The following is a 5,964-nucleotide window of genomic DNA, read 5'->3' as shown; positions in this document are numbered from 1 at the left end:
ATATTCCTCTTCATGCGTAGAAAATTCACCAACATGCATACTTTATATCAATACTGCAAAGTTTATCCAGGTGTGGTAGCACAGACCTGTAATCCCAGCACTTGGAAGGCTGAGGCAGGAGGATCACTATGAGTTCAAGACCAGCCTGAACTGCATAGTAAGACTCTGTCTCAAAACGACCAAAAAAATTTTTTTTAATTTTTAAAAAGTAAAGACTCTTTGAAAAGGGATGGGGAAAGATTTTAGTCTTTTAAAAAAGTACGAATGGCTCAGTAGGACTGTCCCTGCCTAGCATGCCTGAGGTCATGGGTTCAAGCCTTAGTGTAGTAAAAATAAGAAAACAAATAAAAATTTAAAAGGAATTTATCACAGATGGTCCGCAACTGGAAAGCAGTGGTTTCCAAAGCTGCATTCTTATGTCAAAAGTTTGAAATTTGGAATACATTTGCCATAGCAAACAACACTAGGCTAAATTTACTAAACTAATACTTCCCTAAAACATGGAAATTTTCGCATTGTGTAAAGCACATTCCCATTGGAACACATGCTCAGAACTTGATGGCAGAGGCCCTTGGTTGTGACTCAACAGTCCCTGCCAATCCCTTGTCCTTCCACACTGTACCAGACAGTGGTAAATGCAAGACGCTCTGTCTTCCTTCCAGCTCCAAGTTGCCGGGCAACGTTGTTTCCACCAATGACAAGTCCAAGTCTAGCAGATCTTTGCAGAACTTTTCTTTCTCATAACAAAGAGAGGAACAACAGAAAATCCCCTTCACTGTCAATTCTCCCTTCTTCTTGCTTTGGATTCAGACATGATGCCTGGAGCTATGGTAACCTTCTTGTGACCAAAAGACAATAGGCACAGTGTTGGAATACCCACCAAGAAATGGTGGGTAGGAGGAGCTGAGGTCTGTGGTAACCCTGTAGGGGAGCCAGGTCACTCCAGCCGTCCCGTTACACAGAGTGAGTGACCACAGCAGACAGCGCATGCGAGCCTTCCTGTTCCCTGTCACCACAGCACTCCGCACTGAGACAGATGCCAGCCTGCAGATACGGAGAACACGGGAGATCTGTGGGGCTCTCATCTCCTTCTGCTTCTGGACAGTGGAGATGAGGTTTCCAGAACTCGTCACCTGCAGCTGCAGATCCTCAGGTCAGGGAAAAGGCTGAGCTAAAACAGATTTCTACCCGGTGCCAAAGAAATGGACACAGACCCTGAAGGACTGGGGATTTCTGCCAACATAAGACACCACAGTATCACACCGCCCCACAGGACCCCCACAGTGAGCTAAAGACCACCTTGGTTTCTTCCTCGCCTTGTGGGAAGGGAGCCTCTCAATCCCCTAATGACACTACTCATCCTCCATGAGCCGGCTCCAAACACAACCCAGTCTGCTGTGCTCACTGCCTCTGCACCAAGCATCCAGCTTTTAAATTTAGTTTGCTAAGCGCACATCCTGCTGGTACCACAAGGAAGCTCGGATCGAAAACAGAGCAGCCTTTCTGTTTAGACAATGAGGCAAACACAAGTCAATTTCTCCAAAAATATAAAACCGCATGTTAGAAATCAACATTGCTACTCAGAACACTACGCGCCCTTGTAAAATGTTTAAAATGGGTGAAATTTTTTATTAATTCTAATGTTTAATACCCCAGAATAAAATGTTCTTTGTATCACTTGTATCAGCAAAAAAAGTTGGAAGGGAAACTTGCGATCATGTATGTGCGATAGAAATCGCTTTCCTAAGATCTTCTCTCATCCTAAGACACATCCAAGGTGCCCAGGGGTCAGACCCTGGCCTCGAAGCCCCCAGGGAGCCGTCCCAGTCCCCCGAGAGCCTCGGCCATTTTTTGCACTCTCCGCGCTGGGTCACGGAGATGGAGAGAGAGGGTCCAGGGATAAACAAGATCAAATACAGCAAACTGTCAGATAGAACACGTGGTTCTCCTGCAGCCCAGGCTGAGGACCTGAGGTGGGTCACTTGGCCTCGAGTGCTAAAAACCCCAGCTAAAGCGTAAAAAGCCCCCCTGGTCCCGGGAGCTGTGCCGCGAACGCCGCGTTTGCAGAGGGCTCCTCTTCCTGGCCTGCAGCTTGCAGTGTGCAGCTGGCACCTGCAACGCACCCTGAGCTCGCTCTGCTCTCCAGGTCCTCACTCTGCAGCGCCTGCCCGGAGCCGCTCAGCTGCCTGCAGCGACACCCGGTGGCGAGGACGCGGCGGGACGGCGGCTGGGCTTCCCCAGGTGGACCACCAGAGCCGCCCTTCTCCCTGGAAGTGATGCTTTTCTTTCCAAACGGCATCTGCATTTTCCCATCAGAGCCACTTTTCTCTGAGGATTTTTACTCACTAGCTGTTGACATCCATCTAGAGAAGCTGCTGGAGAAGCAAATGGTGATCTTTTGGTGGGTGAAGTCACAGTAGAGGAGGCTCCTTCAGCTGGAAACGGCAGAGCCAACCATCTGCTGTCTCTACGTCTCATCTGGAAACCAGTCTGTGCAGGAGCTCCTCCACCCAGGATTTGTATGCATGGGAGTCTAACCGCACATCACACCGGGACATGTGGCATCCCCCACGCCAGCCGATGGCCAGAACAGCCACTTGGTACTTCCCGCGTCCTCAGGAGCCTAAGCTAGTAACAAACAAAGGAATCAGCTGGGCTCAAGAAAAGTCAGCAAAGCAAACCGCGATTGTTCTTTTTTAAGGTCCCAGGTCCTTGGTAAGATTTTGCAAGTCTTCATCTTCGCCTGAAGATGACTTCAGGCGTCTTGCTGGTGACTTCTGTGGGGCTTCTCCCGAGGTCACATCCATGTTCCCAAATGCTTCCTCTGGAGCGCCTCATTCTCATACTGTAATTCCTGGACAGCAAGAGACACGTATAATGCCAAATTGACCAAAAGAGCTCAACTCATTGTACACGGTGAGAAGTAAGGGGGGAGGAGGAATGCCGGTGACAGACTCCGCTATCCTCAGCCCTCGAAGGGTAAATATCAGTGGCTTTCTGTAACACAAAGGGATTTTTGAAAACAGAAATGACATTTATTACTCAAAATCCCTGTCTTAAGAATACTCCACAGTCAACTTGTGAGATGGAGTTTTGTCAGATCTCATTTTGAGCAATTTTTGCATTCCACCATCTTGGACCGAGGCGAAGTGTCTGTCATCCTTTTGGCTTAGGGTGACCACCACAGGGAGGGAGGTGCTTGCTGGTCCCACATCTCAGGCCCCATCTGCAAAACGTGGGCAACACTGTCTCCCTCCTGATGCCACAGGCTGTCGGTCACGTACGTAAACACACACTGGCCAAGTCCGTGCACAGTACCTGCTCACTGAGGTGTCCTTATTATTAAAGGACAATCTAAGCTACTTAAATTACCAGAGAAATGGATCTGGAACACACACCAGCGTTCCCCACTTAGGAACGGAGACCCAAGTGTGGAGGAATCTCTGCTGCTTTTGAAACAGAATGAGAACAAGAGGAAAATGCATATAATCACAAACAAAACATTTCTTCTCTCCGGTTTAAAGGAAAGAGGTGCATGATCAGAAGTGCAGCACCTGTGACTCCTCCTGGAGCTGTGCTCCCCGCTCTAGCGGTGAGAATAAGTGTATGTGAGCAAAGAATGTCACGCTGTCAGCCTCTACGTCAGGGTCTCTTACCAATGAAAACCGAAAGTCACAAGATTCCATTAGCCCAGAGCTATCACGCTACCGATGGAGCTGTGGGAAGACTTGTCCTTTACTGTAAGCTACCTAGACATGTTTTCCTGACGAGGAAAGGCTGGTGGCGTCCTCCACATCCCTAAGTACGGTTAGAGACATCGGGAGGGGAGGGGCCCTTAAACCAGTTTTACCCTCGCCAAGGACTGCATTGCACGTCTGAGATCGATGAGACTCATGAGCCGTACAGGTGGCTGATAGAGAGTAAGTTATCTTTAGTGCATTAAGGTAGGAGGGGATGGGATTTGGGGATGGGGGAAGCACACTTTCGTTTGAAAGATTAAGCCAAATCTTTTCCACATAATTTAACACATCTCCAAAAAAAATGTCGCCTGCAACCAAATCCAAACCAGACTTCATTCCCTGGGGCTTCATTTGTCCTGTCGCTCAGCTAAATGGACAGGGCTGCCACCTCTGAGCCTAATTTTAAAGGTTTCTTAAAGGAACCATCTCTTGGTAAATGCACAGAAGCTGTTTATTACTGGTTTCAAGGCCAACATATTGGCTACTGCCCTCTGGCTGTTCAGAGTATGTAAAGAGGACCTTTGTTTTCCTGCAGACCTGGTCAAAAGTACTCAAGAAAACTGCATATATTAATACATAGTAAAGGGTATTAATATATATTATAGACCACATAGTTACAATATACAATTATATATTATAGAATTCTATTGCATTATATTCTATGTAACATAATTTTAAATATAAATTAAAACTATAGTTAATTTAAAAGGCTACTTAAGAGAACTTTGACCTGGATCTTTTGGAAAGCAAAAAATGTTTTTTAATTCAATCATCCCTGCAATTAGCCTGCCTTGCGTATTTGCATTTGTGTTTTCTCAAAGCAGAATGCTTTTATTTTAATGGCCACAAATGCACATGCCTATGCACGGTCACACAGCAATTGCATTTCTTAGGCTTTCCTCAAGCTCCAATATTTCAAAATGTAAATAACTGGAAGATAGTTCAGAACTCATGAGAGGCATGGGTGGGTGGCCCCGCTCTGTGAGGAGAAACACAAGTGGCTGAGGTTGGCAGGGGCCTCGGTGGCGCGGGGTGTGGTACGTAGCCGCCCTCATGGGGTGAGGCGCCGGCCGGTCCAGTGGAAGCTGCTAGCAGGGGTGGAGCGAGTTCAGGAGGCGCACAGCCCTCCCTTCCCTGAGCAATGTTCAGACAACTGTGTGGTCGGTGGCAAAAGCTTCATTTCCTTGAGGATGCTGTTCTAAATTTGCAAAAAGGATGCAACAAGTCTGAAAGGACCATTTCACATGCCTGTGGAACACACGCAGCCTTCACGGATCATCACTGAGGACTGGGACAGCACCTTTTCCAGAAAGGAGTGCCTGGCATGCAGGAACAGGTACCCACGACACCTGCTGGCCCAGCTGAGCCGGACCATTCCTCAGGCGGTCCACCAGACAGGACTTTCAGAATGCCAGGGACTCCACGTCATCATGTGTCCACTTGTGTCCAGTCATGTGCCTTCCCATGAGCAGGAAAATAAGTCACACAGGGGTGACAGCCTGCAGGGTGCCGAATATTCCATGACGTCTCCCACACCCGCAGAGCCTGAGGTAATGGTGGCATCATGGCTGAGAAAGCAGGCAAATGGACTGAGGAGTTAGTGCGACCACGTTACCCTCACCAGTTGTTCCCAAGAAGTGGGCACAGGAAGAGGGAGGGATTCAGCTCATGAGTGGAAAGGAGACAATTCCAGCAGGACTTCTTCACTCGACGCTCTGTGGTGGCGGTTAGCACGCTGACCCAGTGTGAGAATCAGCGTGGATGTGCGTTTTATCTTTAACACTGAGTCAGAAGCAATGAAGGTGTGATGGGAGTGTCTCTCCATCTTTGGACCTTCATGCAGATTCCACCTGAAATGTGCTTGACCCAAAGATGTGCTCAGTTCCCCTCCTCTGAGAGCCCTCTGGACCCCACCCTAGTCTAACATTGCCCAGCTGCAAGGTAGACAGGATTTTGTCTTTTCCGCTGCTCTGTCTGTTCAGACTAAAGAAGTACACAGTAGGCAATCTTGTTTGTTTAATGAATCCACGAAATAGCTTGTAAAATAACTGTAAAAGAAAAACTGAGAATACTCCAAAAGGGTTAGGGGGAAAGGGGATAAGCAAACCCAGCCCAGAAATTTTCAAGGGAGCCGAGGAGAGTCTCACCTAAGGGGAGGTTCATAAAGCTCCGCGGAAAGAACTTTGACTGCTTTAATTTAGAGGTGTGTGGTGGGGGCTAAGCC

At 48.0% G+C, this 5,964-nt stretch overlaps 1 pseudogene; it reads left to right on the top strand.

Annotated features, from left to right (window-relative positions):
* Positions 1-987: 987 nt before the first annotated feature.
* LOC100720518 (nuclear ubiquitous casein and cyclin-dependent kinase substrate 1-like) overlaps positions 988-5,964 on the top strand; it is a 71,571-nt pseudogene continuing 66,594 nt past the window's right edge.

The sequence above is a fragment of the Cavia porcellus genome, unplaced genomic scaffold, assembly GCF_034190915.1.
Source record: "Cavia porcellus strain 051 isolate PalLab524CR breed Dunkin Hartley unplaced genomic scaffold, mCavPor4.1 scaffold_5, whole genome shotgun sequence".
Lineage (NCBI taxonomy): Eukaryota > Metazoa > Chordata > Mammalia > Rodentia > Caviidae > Cavia > Cavia porcellus.
The sequence above is the reverse complement of the archived record's forward strand: the minus strand, read 5'-3'. Positions and strand labels throughout refer to the sequence as shown.